The following is a 16,964-nucleotide window of genomic DNA, read 5'->3' on the forward strand; positions in this document are numbered from 1 at the left end:
TGTACAGTGACAGCACCACCCTTTTTTCTTTTTTTTTCTTTTTTTTCTGCCTGCAAGTTTCTAAAAAATTTCTATCAAGTTGTTAATTTGTTTTCCTATCACAGTGACGTTTTTCTGCAGAATTTTGCCTGGTACCACTCTTTTTGTTGCCATTGGTTCTTTTGCGTGTGCTAAGTGCAATCTACACTCGGGACCTCATGGTTTATGGTCTCATCCAAATGACTAGCATTCAGACCACCTATCAAAGTCTGTTGAAGGGGGAGAAATTAGTGGCCCGTGTGGGATTTGATCCTGTTCATTCGGTCTTGTTTTTTGGGCAGACTCATTACCACTAGTCCTTCACTCCACTCCAGGATATAGGGGGAGAGCTGTCAGTGTTTCTCTTGTTTTAAACAAAGGCACGTTTGACAGTGATTTGAACAGGTGACGTTTTGGAGAGTTGTAGCTGTGAACATATATTTGTGTGTATGTGTGATGTGTGTGTTTGTGTGTGTGCTCCCCCTTGTAAGCAAAGTATTGATCTGTTGCTGAAATGATTGTAGGGGACTGGAAATCGAAGCCAGCTAGCATTGACGTCATCCCAGATCCATGGGGCTGCCCAGCCTGTTGTCCCCCCATGGCTTGTCTCTTTTTCCATTCTGGGGTTTTCTTCTTCTTTAAGATAGTTGGGGGAACAAATGTTGAGAGAGTTTGTGTGTGTGTGTGTGTGTGTGTGTGTGTGTGCGCGCTTGTAGTGATGGGGGATTGTTGAGGGGGACAAGAAATGGAGGCAATGGGTGGGGGTGGGGGTTGCCTCCAAGTTGAGATCAATAGTGATCAGAAAGCTATTGCATGTTGTTAACTGAGTGAGGAATTTTTGTCATCTATGTGAGGAATTTTTCATGAATGAGTTCCAGAATTTTTCCCATACCTGCATTTCTGCCAAGCTGTGGCGATCACCCTATTGGTTCAAAATTTGTAGGGGGATAAAGGTTGGATGGGGTGTGAGGGGTTCACTGGGGATGAAGGAAGATACTTCAGCCTGTGTCGGTTGACGTACTTGACGTTTTCCTTCAACACTCCTTGTGGTGTACAGAGCCAGAAACCTGTGTCACAGCCTACACAGTAATACATTTTATACCAGCTGATTTAGTACTGTTCATTTTTGGAGTGAGGATAGCCCAGGCCGTTATTTGAGTGATTTAAAAATCAGTTTTCAGATATGCAGACAGGTTTTGCTGCTAGGCATTTTGGAGAGAAGTGCAGTGACAGTTTCTGTGTGAATTCATGATGAGGACTGGGAGGAATCCAGTGTGAAGTGATATTGGAGTATAAGGTGTCCATTGTTTTTGTTGTTGATATTTTGCACCTCGACCTCACGCCATCCGTAGGACTAGTTAGTCTACAGTGTGCATGAATTGGTTTATGAAGTATGATTTCTTAGCTCCGCAGCAATAGTGTTGTGACAGTATGTTGTAAGGTTGTGGATGTGTGGTCATACCAAAGGAAAGAAGGGTAAAGCAAAGGAATTCTGATTTGTGCACTTCAGGTGTAAAGTGTTGCCCCAGGTTTCCAACTATTCAAGGTAGTCAACAGTTTCTTCTTCAACAACAACAACAACAACAACAATAATAGTGGTGCAGTCTGATAGACATGTGAAGGGGGAAAAGAGAAGAAAGAAAGAAAAGAAAAAGTGTGATTACTGCAAGCAAAGACAGCCAGTGTTGAAAAGGGAGGATGAGGGTATTGGAGGGGTGGGGGTGGGGGACGGGTTGGGGGGGGGGGGTGAGCTGTTGAAGGCTGGAGTCAGTTTATGTGGGAATGTTGGGGAAAAAAAAAGAAAAGAAAAAAAGAAAGAAAAAAAGACTGGGTCAATACTTGGTGAGGGGGGAGTTGTAGAGTTGTTGCTGTGTTGTGGTGGTGCTAGCCATTCTGTTGGTTCTGCTGCTGCCGCCGCCGCCTCTCTCTGTCTCTGAGAGCCTGGCATTGCTTCTGGTGCTGGTGTTGAGAGGCACAGTGGATCGGAGGGGGGGGAGTTCTGTCCCCTCTGCCTCAGTTTTTCTTTGGCCAGAATCATTTGCTTGATTGATGAGTAAAATCATGACCCTCACAAAATGTGGATAAAATTTGCAGTACTTTAGTCATGTTCTGTATATCTTTGTTTTATCTGTACATATGCACATGTTTGCCTTGTTCCTTATTGTTTATTTTCATTGTTTACATGTATGTAAATAAATTGGTTTCCTTGCAGTTTGATTTACGTTTTGTATAAGGATTTAGTATTTCACTTCCTTGCAGGATAGACTATTGTTGAGTGTTATGTTTGCACATGTAATAAACTTTGCAGAACACTTTTAGAGAAAACAAGAAGACATTTCATGGAATGCAGTATTAGTAACTTTATGTTGGTGTGACTGTGAAAGTGTTAAATGGTCACTTTTGACACACTTAAAGTAGCTGATGTAATTGTGTTGATTTGACAGTGAAACTGTGAATGGGGTCACTTCTGACACACTTGAAACAGTCTGCTTATGTGACTGTTTTTAACCTTCATTTACACTAATTACAGGAGTTGAAGTGGTTATTTTTAGCTGTAGGGGAAAGGATAGTGCACATAGTATGACTTGTTGTTGAAGGCTGGCCAGAGTCCTGACACTGTAACCTTCATGCTTCCAACACTGGGCCTGCTGGACAGAGGGTTTATTGTAAGGAAGTAGAGGGCACAGCACAGCACGGCCTCAAACTTGAGGTAGATTATGTTTTTCCTCACAGGGCGTGCACTTTCAACTCGGGGAAAAATGACATTTCTGTTTCCAGTGCTGGAAAAATCTTGGAATTTTTAACGAAACCCTTCAACCGGTAAAAACAAAACAACAACAACAAAACAAACAAACAAAAAAGTGGTGAAAATTGAACATTGATCTCGGGATATCTGCTAATCATATTCATCAGTGGTGTAGCAGATGAATGTTTGATTTAGTCTGGCTTTGGTTTGGGCATTGAAAAGGTTCAGTGTGATCTGGAAAGGCCTGGACAGAGAAAGGAATTTAGTTTGGTCACATCTGCAGGATCCCAGTCCTCAGCATGGTGGTTATCATTGTCATTGTCATCCTCTTTGGTCATGATGAAGTAAAGACGAGGCGTCTCTGACTTGTGACGCTCTTCATACTTCACTGGCCGGATGATGGGCGCAGTTTTGATTTCTTATCCACCTCCATGTCTGTGGCGAGTTTGTGTCCGAATGTTTAGCACTGGCACATGTCAAGAAATTGTGAAAGGGATGTCAAGATGAGGGCCTCCCTTCCTGGGCAGACTGGCACTGAACCTGGCTCCATGGCCAAGCTGTTGCAGCAGCTAGCAAGTGAAGCAGGGGTTTTTCTGTTGCATGCTGAATCCAAACTGCCAAACCCAACAGAGAGTCTCATCCATCAGCTGTGTGAGGGTCTCTTCTGGTGGGGTGCCTGTGGACTGCCGTTGCTGGGTACTGGGACAGAATGAGCCTGGTGGGGCTGTGAGGGACTGACTTGAGATGAGCAGCACACAGAGATGTGGCTGTGCATGAGAGACTTGAAAAGAGCAGCATAAAGAGATGTGGCTGTGTATGAGAGACTTGAGAAGAGCAGCATAAAGAGATGTGGGTGTGCATGAGAGACTTGAGATGAGCAGCATACAGAGATGTGAGTGTGTATGAGAGACTTGAGATGAGCAGCATACAGAGATGTGGGTGTGCATGAGAGACTTGAGATGAGCAGCATAAAGAGATGTGGGTGTGCATGAGAGACTTGAGAAGAGCAGCATAAAGAGATGTGGCTGTGCATGAGAGACTTGAGATGAGCAGCATAAAGAGATGTGGGTGTGCATGAGAGACTTGAGAAGAGCAGCATAGAGATGTGGATGTATATGAGAGACTTAAGAAGAGCAGCACACAGAGATGTGGGTGTGCATGAGAGACTTGAGATGAGCAGCATAAAGAGATGTGGGTGTGCACTAAAGAGATGTGGGTGTGCACGAGAGACTTCAGAAGAGCAGCATACAGAGATGTGGCTGTATATGAGAGACTTGAGAAGAGCAGCACAAAGAGATGTGGCTGTGCATGAGAGACTTGAGAAGAGCAGCACACAGAGATGTGGATGTGCATGAGAGACTTGAGAAGAGCAGCACACAGAGATGTGGCTGTGCATGAGAGACTTGAGATGAGCAGCATGAAGAGATGTGGCTGTGCATGAGAGACTTGAGAAGAGCAGCACACAGAGATGTGGCTGTGCATGAGAGACTTGAGAAGAGCAGCATGAAGAGATGTGGGTGTATATGAGAGATTTGAGATGAGCAGTATAAAGACTGCTCACCCACTGAGAGGGTATGGATTACTCGTGCAAAAGAAAAAAAAATTCTTGAAACTGTGGAAAGAGTTGATGTATATATATATATATATATATATGCACATTAATGCTTTATTGATGGTTTATTTTGTGTGTGTGTGTGCAGTGTGTTTTGGGATTTATATTGTGCGGCGCCAGAGAGGAGAGACACATGTGATCACAGTAGCGAAGCGAAAGCATTTCACGATTATGTGAGTATTTTCCCCACCGATTCCTTGTTTGTTTCACCATGTCTTTATGCTTTGCAGGAGTGTTTAACATGTATTTTATTTGCCCAGGTTTTCAGTGTGTATACTTTGTTTCTGAATCCTCATATTTTTCAAAGTTGCATCAGTGAAGACACCAGTTTTGTTCCCCCCCCCCCCCCCCCTCTCCATTTCTCTGTTTTTGTTTTAACTGGCCCTTGCAGTCATACGTTTGAAGCAATGGCTTACAGTGCTCTGCCTAATTTTAAAACTGTTGAAATGAAGTCTTGATTCATAGTTCAGAAGTGCATGCTTGTTTCATTGTGTTTACTTTCTACTTCTTCTTTTCCCCCTTTCTTCAGTCTCTTGTTTTTTCTTCTTTTCTTAATTCCATCTCTTGTCTGTGTGTGTAAAAAGTTTGTTGTGCTGTCTGATTTTGTTTTGTATTGTTAAGCTTGACTTTGTAGCAAGTTTGTGTAAGTGTGTTTGTCCACCTCTCTCTCTCTCTCTCTCATTTTCTCTCATTCTCATTCTCTGTCTGTCTGTCCGTCTGTCTCTCTCGTTATCTCTACCTCTTTGTTTCTGTCTCTGTAGGTCTCTGTCAATGTCTGTCTCTGTTTTGATTTGGAATCACAGTGTCAGTGAAGGTGAATGGTTTTGTTTCAGGGTTTTGTAAATTCAGGGTACAGTGTAAATGGAATCGCACCAGTGAGTACAGCTCTTGTCTCTTGTTTTTTCTTCTTCTTCAGTCTCTGTGATTCATTACTTATGTGTTGCTCTTTGTGCTGTTTTGTTCACCTCCAGTTTTAATTCCTGTGCATTCATTATGTGGAGTGATGGCCTAGAGGTAACGCGTCCGCCTTGGAAGCGAGAGAATCTGAGTGCGCTTGTTGGAATCATGGTTCAGCCGCCGATATTTTCTCCCCTCCACTAGACCTTGAGTGGTGGTCTGGACGCTAGTCATTCGGATGAGATGATAAACCGAGGTCCCGTGTGCAGCATGCATTTAGCACACGTAAAAGAACCCACGGCAACAAAAGGGTTGTTCCTGGCAAAATTCTGTAGAAAAATCCACTTCGATAGGAAAAACAAATAAAACTACACGCAGGAAAAAATACCAAAAAAATGGGTGGCGCTGTAGTGTAGTGACGCGCTCTCCCTGGGGAGAGCAGCCAGAATTTCATAAAGGGAAATCTGATGTGATAAAAAGAAATACAAATACAAATACAGTTCCCCCTGCACCATACTGCTCTGCCTTTGCTCCCAAAGTAGGAAACAACAAGACCAGGAATTCCACGATGACATCTAAGAGACTTACCAGACTCAGTTGGGAGGAAACACCTGGAATTTCAGTTTAGTCTTTAGGAAGGGAAATTACCTGGAATTTTAGGAGAGACTGTTACAAGATGAGAAGACTCTGTAAATCCAGGGGGTGTGGAGGGTGGGGAATCTGGAATTCAATATGTTTCTCAAGTCTTATCAGAAGGAACAACTCCTGCCACGTCTTTGCTAGGGCTGGTCAGAACTGTCCATCACAAATCACATGCATTGTTGTTTATGGCACAGTCAGACATGAAAAGCAACAACATTAATCGGGCATCTGGAGTGCAGATTGTGCTATTTGTAGTCAGCATGAAGAATGGCCAGCTGAACAGGAAGTTGTGGCTTTATGCCTGTGTTTGTGTGTGTGAGTGTGTGTGTGTGTGTGTGTGTGTGTGTGTGAGTGAGCACATGTCACAATGTTTATGTTTGTGTGTTTTCTTCTTGTCTTAATATAGACGTTAGTGTGTTTCAAGGTCAGAAAGATGGCGCGGGGTGAGGGGGAGGGGGAGGGAGGAGAGAAAAGAAAAGTACAGGTGATTTCATTGGTCCGGTTTACCGTTCCTGACCCCCTCCCCTCCCCTCCCCTCTCCTTCCTTCCTCCCTCCACCTTACCTGGAAACCTCATTCATCCCCAGCACCTCCACTCTCCCTCCTTCCTCCACCTTACCTGGAAACCTCATTCATCCCCAGCACCTCCACTCTCCCTCCTTCCTCCACCTTACCTGGAAACCTCATTCATCCCCAGCACCTCCACTCTCCCTCCTTCCTCCACCTTACCTGGAAACCTCATTCATCCCCAGCATCTCCACCTCTTCAGGTGGAAAAGGAAGACTTTTTCCTTTCTCGTTTCTGCTTTTGCTTTCTAATCTCCTTGTGTGTAATCGATTCTTGAACACGTAAAACTTACCAAATGACTGTCATTTGTCTGTTGAGCTGAGCTGGGCATATCCTCAGGACAAGAAAATCCTTTTGCTGTAGCTTCTTTCTGTAGTGGGGGTGAGGGGTGCTGGGAAGGGGTGGGTGGGGGGTATGTGTGTGTATGTGTGTGTGTGCAGAAGGGAGAGGTATCAAGTTGTACATGTCCGCATGTTCCTTGTTACCTTGTTATGACAGTGCAGGTAGCGTTGACATTTCTATGGAAGCACATTCAGACACAGAGATGACAAATGTTCCCTTCATTTTTATTTTTATTTTTTTGGTTTGTTTTGAGGCTGTTCTTTCTGAAAATTAAAAAAAAAAAAAAAAAAATCCTTTCTGGCCTTTTGGAAGAAACAGTTCAGTATTTAATTAATCTAATTCTGAAAAGAAAGAAAAAAGTATGAATTATTAATACATTGTTATTATTATTTTTATTGTATTATTTAAACAAAGCTTCAGTATTCTCTGGTTATCACTTTCTGTTTTAAGTGGCAGTCATATATATCCTATGTTTGTTTTTCTAAACTCAGTGGTAGGCGTAAATCAAATAACAGCACAGTGCACTTGTGTAAAATCCCTCTCTTCACTACATACAGTTAGAAACTAAACTCTCTTCCCTGTCTACTGATGTACTTTCTGTCATTGTCGTTATTATGTATTGATTTTATTTATTTATTATTCTTTTAACTGTTTGTTAAATTTTGTAAATTACCTAAAGTGTAAAGTTTTGTCAAAGGACCTACAACACAGCGTTTTGTCACAACATATAGCCAATGTCAAAAACAGGAAATAAGATGTTGTAAAAGGATGTAATGTGCCAGATCCGAACTTTGTGATCCAAGCATGCATGTGGGTGTCCTTGAGCCTGACAAAAGTGACATTTTTTTTTTTTAAGGCTTGTTGTTTGCAAGGCCAGACCTTTTCAGGATTGGTTATTGTGAGGGCCACATGTTTTTGTCATAAAACGACAATGTTCCCAGTCATACAAACAACAGACTATGTTCCCAGTCATAAAATGAGATTCCCAGTGACTATGTTCCCATTCATAAAATGATAGATTCCCTATGACTATGTTCCCTGTCATAAAAGGCAGATTCCAAAGGACAGATTCCATATGACGGACTGATTCCACATGACTATGTTCACAGTCATATAAGGACAGATTCCCTGTGAATATGTTCACAGTCATAAAAGGACAGATTCCAAAGGACTATGTTCCCAGTCATGAAATGACAGATTCCAAAAGACTATGTTCCCAGTAATAAAACGACAATGTTCCCAGTTATAAAATGACAGATTCCCAAGGACTATGTTCCCAGTCATGAAACGACAGTGTCCTAAGTCATAAAATGACAGATTCCAAAGGACTGTGTTCCCAGTCATAAAATGACAGATTCCCAATGACAATGTTCCCAGTCATGAAACGACAGACTGTGTTCCCAGTCATAAAATGACAATTTCCCAGTAACTGTCCATAGTCAAAATGACAGATTCCCAATGTTGCCAGTCATAATAGTATACTGGTTAAATTTATGCGAGATTTAAGGTCATCATTCCCAATGTATTACTGAATTGTGTGTGTATGTTAGTATTCACACCACTTAATTTATTTATGTATTAATTTTTTGTGGTGTTAATACGCTGGACGATGCACACACGAATGCATTTTAGAGAATAAATGGTGGAGGGAGTGGGGGAGGAGCGGCGGGGAGGGGTGGTGGTTAGGGGGACATAAGCAATGATCGCAAGAGAGGGAGGTTAGCGCTCAAATCTTTTCATGAATGAGATCAACGTCTAATACCTCTGTCATGATTCGGCTTGGTACTTGGAGGGAGGGCACTTTCGTTTTTACTGAACTCTGGATACAGTATTTGTTAGGTTTTTGTTTGTTTGTTTGTTTTCTCAGATTTGATTATTTTGAAATTGTTCGTTTCGTACAACGGACAGAACGTGGTTGGAGGATTTCAGGTACTCGTATAACTACACCAGAAAAAACACGAACTAATTTTGTAAACAACTATTTTTAACGTCAGGACTTACTAGTTGACAAACTTGTGTAAACAAAGTGAGTCTATGTTTTAACCCGGTGTTCGGTTGTCTGTGTGTGTGTGTGTGTCTGTGTCTGTGTGTGTGCGTGTGTCTGTGTGTCCGTGGTAAACTTTAACATTGACATTTTCTCTGCAACTACTTTGTCAGTTGACACCAAATTTGGCATAAAAATAGGAAAAATTCAGTTCTTTCCAGTCATCTTGTTTAAAACAATATTGCGCTTCTGGGATAGGCACAAAAAAAATAAAGAATGAAGCCTAATTATATGCAAACTGCATTTACTGTTATATTTATATTTTTTGTATTCTCTAAACTTGGCACTTTGATCTGATATTCTGACCCAACAGCTAGAGCAGTCATTATTATCATTTTTTGTTCAAACAGGAACTTCTTTTGCTAAGCATGGAAGTTTTATTTATTTTGCAAACGTTTTGGTGCAGATAGTAAAAAAGGGAAATTACTTTGTAATGCTAGTGGAGTTAATTTGCTCTAAGCTGATCTTTCTCATCTTAAACATTACATTTTGAAACAAGAGAGGCAAGGCCTTCAAGACTCACTTGTGATGCACTTTAAAAAAAAATCCAAGCTTTTTATGTATTGAGTATAATTTAAAAATGTAATGTTTAAGAAGAGAAAGATCAGTTTAAAGCAAACTAAGTTCCCCAGCAGAGTAATTTCCCTTGTTCTACTGTCTACACCAAAACGTTTGCAATAAATAAAACTTCCATGCTTAGCAAAAGAAGTTCCTGTCTGAACAAAAAATGATAATAATGACAGATCTTTTGTTGGGTCGAATATCAGATCAAAGTGCCAAGTTTAGAGAATACAAAAAATATAAATATAACAGTAAACGCATTATACTCAATACATAAATAGCTTGGATTTTTTTTTTGAAGTGTATCACAAGTGAGCCTTCAAGGCTTTGCCTTTCTTGTTTTAACTCAATGTAGGAATTTTCTAGTTTAAAGTGTGTGTGTGTGTGTGTGTGTGAACAAAAACAAGTTGTTGTCTTCGTTAAAAAGCAAGCACTGGGTTCTAGTGTCGACAGATTTCTTGCGCCTGTGTGCTCTGGCTTGATGCATTATGTGCAAGTCGGACAGAACGAATAAGTGTTGTTGGCCTATTTGATATGTGTGTGTGTGTGTGTTGTGTGTGTGTGTGTGTGAATCGTGTGTGTGTGTTGGGGAGTTGTTGGTCTGGAAGTGTGTTGACTGGATCGTCATAGGAAGTGAAGATGGCTGCGATCACATGCTACTCTTAGAAATCAATAGGTTTTGCTGACTGAGGCTGGGCCAGGCAGTGCAGGTGGCTAGCGCCGTGAGGCTCCACACGGGCTACTTGGCAGCCACGGGTTTTGGCGTTGTTTTATTCTTAGTTGTAGTTTTCCTTTTCGTTCTCTCTCTCTCTCTCTCTCTCTCTCTCTGAGGCTTTTGAATGGTTTTCGTTTTGTCGTTCTTTTTCTTTCATCTTTCTCCGACTTCTAAAACTTTGTATCTCCCTCCGTTCTCCTCTAACCTCCCCCCCCCCCTCCCCCCACGCCCCAAACTCCCCTCGAACTGCCTTCTCGCGTGTTAAACTTGGATACTTGCATTGTTATATATTCTGGCTTGTGCACAAGTACAGGATAAGGAATGGTGCATTTATTATTTACACATATTACATGTACACATGCACGTTAGTTACACATGTGTATGTGTGCGTGTGTGTTCTCTCATGTTTTCACCCCATGTTATTTTGTCGGGAACAGTATGTAGACTAAAATCCTACAGAAAGCTTAGTTGAAAACAGTAACTTTTTGAGACAGGAGTGAAAACTAATTATAAAAGGTTAACAGTGTTGTTAGTTCTTTTGATTTAAAGCAGCATTTGGTTTGTGTCTGGTTAGATAATCAGCTGTGTAATTGGTCCAGACACTGGATCTGGATGATTAACACAAGAAATGTTTGGGCGCAGCTGTGTCGAAGTTGATTTGTTTGCTGATTGTATGGTGGGAACGCGAGACCAGCTTGCTATTTTAATGTGTGTGTGTGTGTGTGTGTGTGTGTGTTAAAATATTGTTTTCAATTGAATATTCTTATTGGCAGAACTGGGTGATTGGTAGGTGGCTGTGTCAGCGGTTGGGGCTCGGGGAACTGCACATCTTGAAATAACTGAGCTTTATTGTCAGTGCATGAAACTTCCTTTTCAAATTGAAGATTTATCAATCATAACAATCCCCTACCATTACAACACCAAAGAAACACGCGCATACAAGAACCCACGATAAACCATATTGATAAGTATAATTTAAAACGTGTTGGCTGTTTTATTGATCTCTCTCTCTCAGAACTTTAAAAAAGTAATTTTTTTCTGAGGGTACTAAATTGAAACGGGATCGCGTAGGGCAGGCAGGGTGAGGGGTTGTTGGAAATGTTGCTAGGGATGGTGGCAGAGAGATTCATTCTTTTTTCTTTTTCTTTTATTGTTATTTATTTTTTCTGGGAGTGTGGGAGGGTGGGGGGGGGCTTGGGTATGGGTGGCGTTGAGGGGGGTGGGGGGGGTGAGAGAAAAGAGTGGGTGTGTGTGCGTGGACGTTGTGGTGTTGGGATCTGGGGAGGGGAACGTGTGTATTGTCTTGACTCCCGTGCGGTGTGTGGTGTACAGTGGGAGCTGCTTTACAACTCCGCTGCCGGGGTAGACAGACTTATAAGTCTTGAGGCTCCAGCGGCCGAACAGGACTGAGGCTCCACAGGGGGTGTCCCCCTCTGTTCTGTCGCTGGCTCTCGGCTACAATTCTCTTCGCTTTCCGCCGCTTTCGCCGCCGTTACCAGTAGAAGTTTTATATTCTCCGCGTTTTTTCCGCGTCGATTATTAGTTGCTTGCGACCTCTTTTGTGCCAAAGAGAGTACCCGAACGAGAAGTAGACGTTTTGTTGTTCTGTAGCGGGTTATTTTTATTTTTATTATTTTTATAATTTTTATTGTGTGTGTGTATTTATAAACTTGTTGTTTTCATTTTGCGTTTATTTCATTTGTTTTTCACTGATTTGGGTGTGTTTTATTATTTCTTGTCAGTAGGTGGTGGTGGTTGGGTCGGATCATATAAGCAAATGTATGCACACACACACACACACACAATTTTGTTTATCTTACATCTTGATATCTTGTTATATGGGCTCACATATAAACGTTTATGTGTATGTTGTGTGGTGTACATTTTCATATAAAAAAGATAGATTTGTCATTTTACCAGAACATTTTCCCTTGTAGTTTACTTATTGTGGCTCTGAGAACGGTTTAAAGATAATATTATACTCTAAAGGTTTTTTTTTTTTAATGTTTTATTTAGACTGTTAAAATAAATAGCAACTCTAAGAATTAACAGAATGTGTTCTGTTAACTTAACGGGAAAAAGTCAAATAGAGCAATCCAACAAGATTTTTGCCCAGTAGGGTGTCACAAAGTGGGTAGGCAGTCACGAAGATGACAGAGTGAGTTCAGGCATTTAGGCTGTTGTTGTGTCGGGAGAGTTGGGAGCCGAGGCGGGCGTTTATTTCTGTATCCTGCGTCACACACCCCAATTATTGATTTTATAGAAAGTTAGATGACACAGATTATGTCCACTGCCACCGATATTCGCCCGCGCACCACTCCTCGGGAGCCTCACCCAACGCGTCTGCAGTTAGCTATAGGGAGTGCGCTGCAGAATGGCGCGGCGTCACTGGTCGGACCGAGGCCCTCTGCGCTTTTCTGCTCTGATTGATTTTTCTGTATTTGGCTTGGTGTCCCTAGACCTATGGTGGTTGAACTTACGAAACAAGAACAAAATAACAAAAATAAGGGAGGAGGAGGAGGGGAGGTGAAATGGCAGGGAGAGAGGGGTGGGTGGGGTGGGCGACAGAAGTGAGGAGGGTGGAGGGGGGAAGGAGGTGTTTGTGGGTGAGAGGTGGAGTGTTGTTGTTGTGTGGCTTGTTGTGGAGTCGATACAAGTTGTGCGTGTTATCTCTCTCTGACCACGTGGTCGACGAGCACGTGCAGAACAGAAGTGTCTGTCGAGGCTGGAAACGTGATGACAGGTTCTCTCTTAGTCTTTGTGAAAACGGTTACTTTTATTTTAGTATGTTGTATTCGGTCGGTTTGACTTCTTTTTTTTGTAAAAGATCTCAGTTCTGTGTGTGCGTGCGTGCGCTCGCGCGCGCGCGCGCGCTCATGTGTGTGCGTGTGTGTGAGAGAGAGAGATTTATTTTGTTGTTGTTCACAGGAAGTGAAAAAGTGCCTACATTTCCTAACACCAGACAAACGAAGAGTTTTAATGTTTATAATAAAGACTTGGTCATAAAATCATGATCAGTGAACTAAACGGGCCGGTGTTGGACAAGTGTCAATGCTGAGCCTTGTTTCTGGACTTCCCTTTTTGGTGTTTTTGTCGTCTAATGCCTTTTATTGATCACCTTTACTGTGATACGTCAGTAGTGTTCATCCACACACACACACACACACACACACACGTACACACACATTGCCAAATATCAGTGCATCGCCTGCCGACTCCAATACCTGAACACTCGCCTCTCGTTAGTACATTCCCACACCGCCCCCCCCCCCCCCCCCCCCCCCTCTGTTCCACCCATACATCTGGAGCAACCCAGATGTCTTTCACACAGCCTTCCATCAACTACCTGAAATCATTTGCACTCACTACAGATTTACTCATAAACCAACTAGTTGCCTTGCACATGTTGACACACCCAAGTGGGATAATCATTGCATCCTGACCCGTTTCCCCCTGGAACTTTCATTGATGAGGAAGACAACTCTTTTTGCCCGTTGGATCAGAATCAGAATAACTTCATTAAATCGGTAAGATAACTTACGAGTGGTGAAGTCAAGCATACAAGCAGAGGATACCAGTCAGTATTTTTATATATATTTAAAGGTATCGTGGATGTGTTCTTGCCTTTCTCCTTCCCCCTTATGTTCAGGAATCAACCTCAGCTCTTCCTCTCCAAGTCCCTTCTGCCAGCCCTCTGTGTGCTGAAAAGCACGTCTACTAGTCATTCGGTCAGATCCTGTCATCTCATTGAACACAGACTTTTTAGTGGTACTCTGCCACTCACCCAGTCATCTTCACAACTCACTTGTTGGGCGCAACAGCTTAGATGTTTATGCATTGGCTTGTCAGTCTGAGGGTCCTGGGTTTAAATCCTGGTCACGGTGTCAGGTGGGTAAAGGGTGGAGGTTTTTCTGATCTCCAGGTCAGTGGATATGCAGACCTACCAGTGCCTGAACCCTCGTAATGTGAATACACATGCAGAAGATCAAATAGGCATGTTAAAGATGCTGTAATCAAGTCAGCTTACGGTGGGATATGGAAACAAGAACATAGCCGGCATGCACCCCAGTTCAAACGGAGTATCATGACTGCCCATGTGATGGGGGTAAAAATTTGTCAAACAGTAAAAGCCCACTTGTGAATGCGAGTGAACTTGTCCACGAACAATTGGGAATTCAGGGCAGGTACCTAAGTTCGAGGAGAATGTATGGTGCATGGAAGCAGGATTGTAGACGGACATGCAGTGATGCAGGGTATGGATGGGACATGCTGGGTGGATGAACTGAAACAGTTGCAGATGTTTTGGATTGGTAACACCTTAAACAAGGGAGATAGAGATCTGTCAGTGACCTGGTCCCATTGACATGAGGGTCCATCAGTGTGGAATCCATGTTCCCCTTCGGTAATTGGTTAAAGTGTCGCCCCCCTGTATGTGGTGTTGGTGGCAGTGACTTCACATGATTATATCTTTGAGGATCATATCAGTTCAGTTCTTTTCAAGCACTGGCAGGCTGTTGGATGGATGTGCACTTCTGCAGTGTCCCACAGATTTCAGCAGATATGTCACACAGTGTATGTATGTGCATTTGTGTATGTATGTGTCTGTGTGTGCGTGATTTATTTGCACATTGTGAGATTTTGGCCACATTTATATGAATTATATGCCAATATTTATGTCATGGAACAGGTGTCATTGTATATTCTTCTTTTTTTACTTATTCATTTCTTCTTATCATTTCATTTATTTTATTTGACATCTAGTGAGAAACTCTGAATTCTGAATTAAATATTGTATGGGAAAAATAATTATTTAAACAACAAAACCAGTCAATCCACTCATGCTTCTCAGCAACCAGTTTGTCACAAAATGATCAGATCTTATTTATATCCAGCAAAACATGGCACTCACCAACCAGTCAGTGACAAAATGATCAGATCTTATTTCCATCCAGCTGAGAGTGTGAGCAAGTCAAGCTCATGAGTATCAGTCAGAGATGACATACTTAACTCCTTGACATAAAACCACAGAGAATTTGAGGGGAAATACTTTGAATACTTTGTGAATATTGATATCGCAGTTCCGTTCTGGCCCATGGCAGTAAGAAAAAAAAAGTGTTAGTAGTAGTTCGGGACATGATTGTATATTAACCATCACGGCCTTTCATTTGTTTCATGATTCTGTGTCAATATTTATCTAATGGGAAGGGACATTTACTCTGTGTGTGTGTGTGTGTGTGTGTGTGTGTGTGTGTGTGTGTGTGCCCTTATATATACATACATATATATATATATATATATATATATATATATCCTTATCATTAGAATTATATTATTATATATTATTATAATAATTAATGTTAGGGATTGTTCTCAGCGTTCCATCAGTTATTGTGTGGGTAAAGAATAAAGAAAGTAGTGAACAGAGAGAGAGAGAGAGTGTTCGTGGGGAAGGTGTCGGCGCATGGGCAGACGTGAAGCTAAATGACAAAACAAAACTCCACACCCCCCTTACCCTCCTCCTCCTCCCTCACTCCCCACCCCTCCCCCCCCTTCCGACCCCCCATTCCAACACCCTCCTCTCTTGAACCCCCCTCACACTGAACCACCACACCCCCCTCCCACACCCTCACCGCTGCCCCCCCCCCTTCCTCCCTCGCCACCCCCCCCCCCCCGCCCCCCCCCCCCCCCCCCACACACACACACACCCGCTGCCCCTCCTTCCCCACACCGACACAGCTTGTCATGAACAACAGCTCGGGAACCCCCTCGGGAGCCTCGCCAAGGGAGGCCGCTGCCCGCGATTCTCTCTCTATGTAGGCAGGGAGAGAGGAGGGTGGGGTGGTGGTGGTGGTGGCGGTGGTGAGGTTGATAGGGGGGAGGTGGAGCAGGGAGGAGGGATAGGAAGAGAAGGATTGGGGGTGGGGGTCTGTGTGCAAGGTCAGGCTGATTCAGATTCCTTAACTCGTCTTCTTGTGCCTCCCCCACTCCCCTCACCCACCCTATTCCCATCTCTCTCTCTCTCTCACCCCCCCTCTTCCGACCCAGCCCTTCCCCATCCCATCCCTCCTTGCTCACCCCTCAACCCCTCTACCCCCCCTTCAAAAAGTTCCCCCTCACTTCTAGTGTGTGTGTGTGTGTGTGTGTGTGTTCTCTCTCAAGGGTTTTTTGTTTTGTTTCGTTCTCTCTCTCTCTCTGACTCTGTCTCTGTCTGTCTGTCTGTCTGTCTGTCTGTCTGTCTCTGTCTCTCTCTCTCTCTCTCTCTCTCTCTCTCTCTCTCTCTCTCCCCCTCCCTCCCTCCCTCCCTCCCTCCCCAACCCTCCTTAACCGTCTCTCCCTCCCTGCACATTCGCAGCAGTTTCATTCACTGAACCACCACCCTTTTCATCGAAACTTTTTTTTCTCTCTCTCACCAGTCTTCATAATTATTCTTTTGCTGAAAACGATCCCCCCCCCCCGCCCTCCCCCTTCTACCTCCGCCCCCCGCCCTTACTTCTGCCAACATGAAGTTTCAGCGTCCATGTTTTTTTCCATTTCACAACAGGCTTTTCTGTGCGAAAATCGGTCCGCTGGTGTTATCCTCCCCATGCACCTCTCCCCCCCCCTCCTCCATCACAACACGCGTGCGCGCGCGCACACGCACACGCACACACACACACACACACACACTCACACTCTCTGTCTCTCTCTGTCTCTGTCTCTCTCACACACACACTCGCACACACACCACACACAAACACACACACACACACATATACTCTCTCTCTCATTCTCTCTCTGTGTCGCACACACACACTCACACTCACACACACAGAGGGTGAGTG

The 16,964-nt window shown here is 43.3% G+C and overlaps 1 pseudogene across 1 annotated transcript in view; it reads left to right on the top strand.

Moving 5' to 3' along the window:
* The window catches only part of LOC143294914 (single-stranded DNA-binding protein 3-like), a 139,046-nt pseudogene that overhangs the window by 18,308 nt on the left and 103,774 nt on the right, over nt 1-16,964 (top strand). Inside the window, exons 4-5 of the transcript XR_013056967.1 lie at nt 4,465-4,549; nt 5,210-5,251. The product of XR_013056967.1 is annotated as a single-stranded DNA-binding protein 3-like (transcript). The remainder of the gene's footprint in view (nt 1-4,464; nt 4,550-5,209; nt 5,252-16,964) is intronic.

Source organism: Babylonia areolata, chromosome 20 (genome assembly GCF_041734735.1).
Source record: "Babylonia areolata isolate BAREFJ2019XMU chromosome 20, ASM4173473v1, whole genome shotgun sequence".
NCBI classification, from domain to species: domain Eukaryota; kingdom Metazoa; phylum Mollusca; class Gastropoda; order Neogastropoda; family Buccinidae; genus Babylonia; species Babylonia areolata.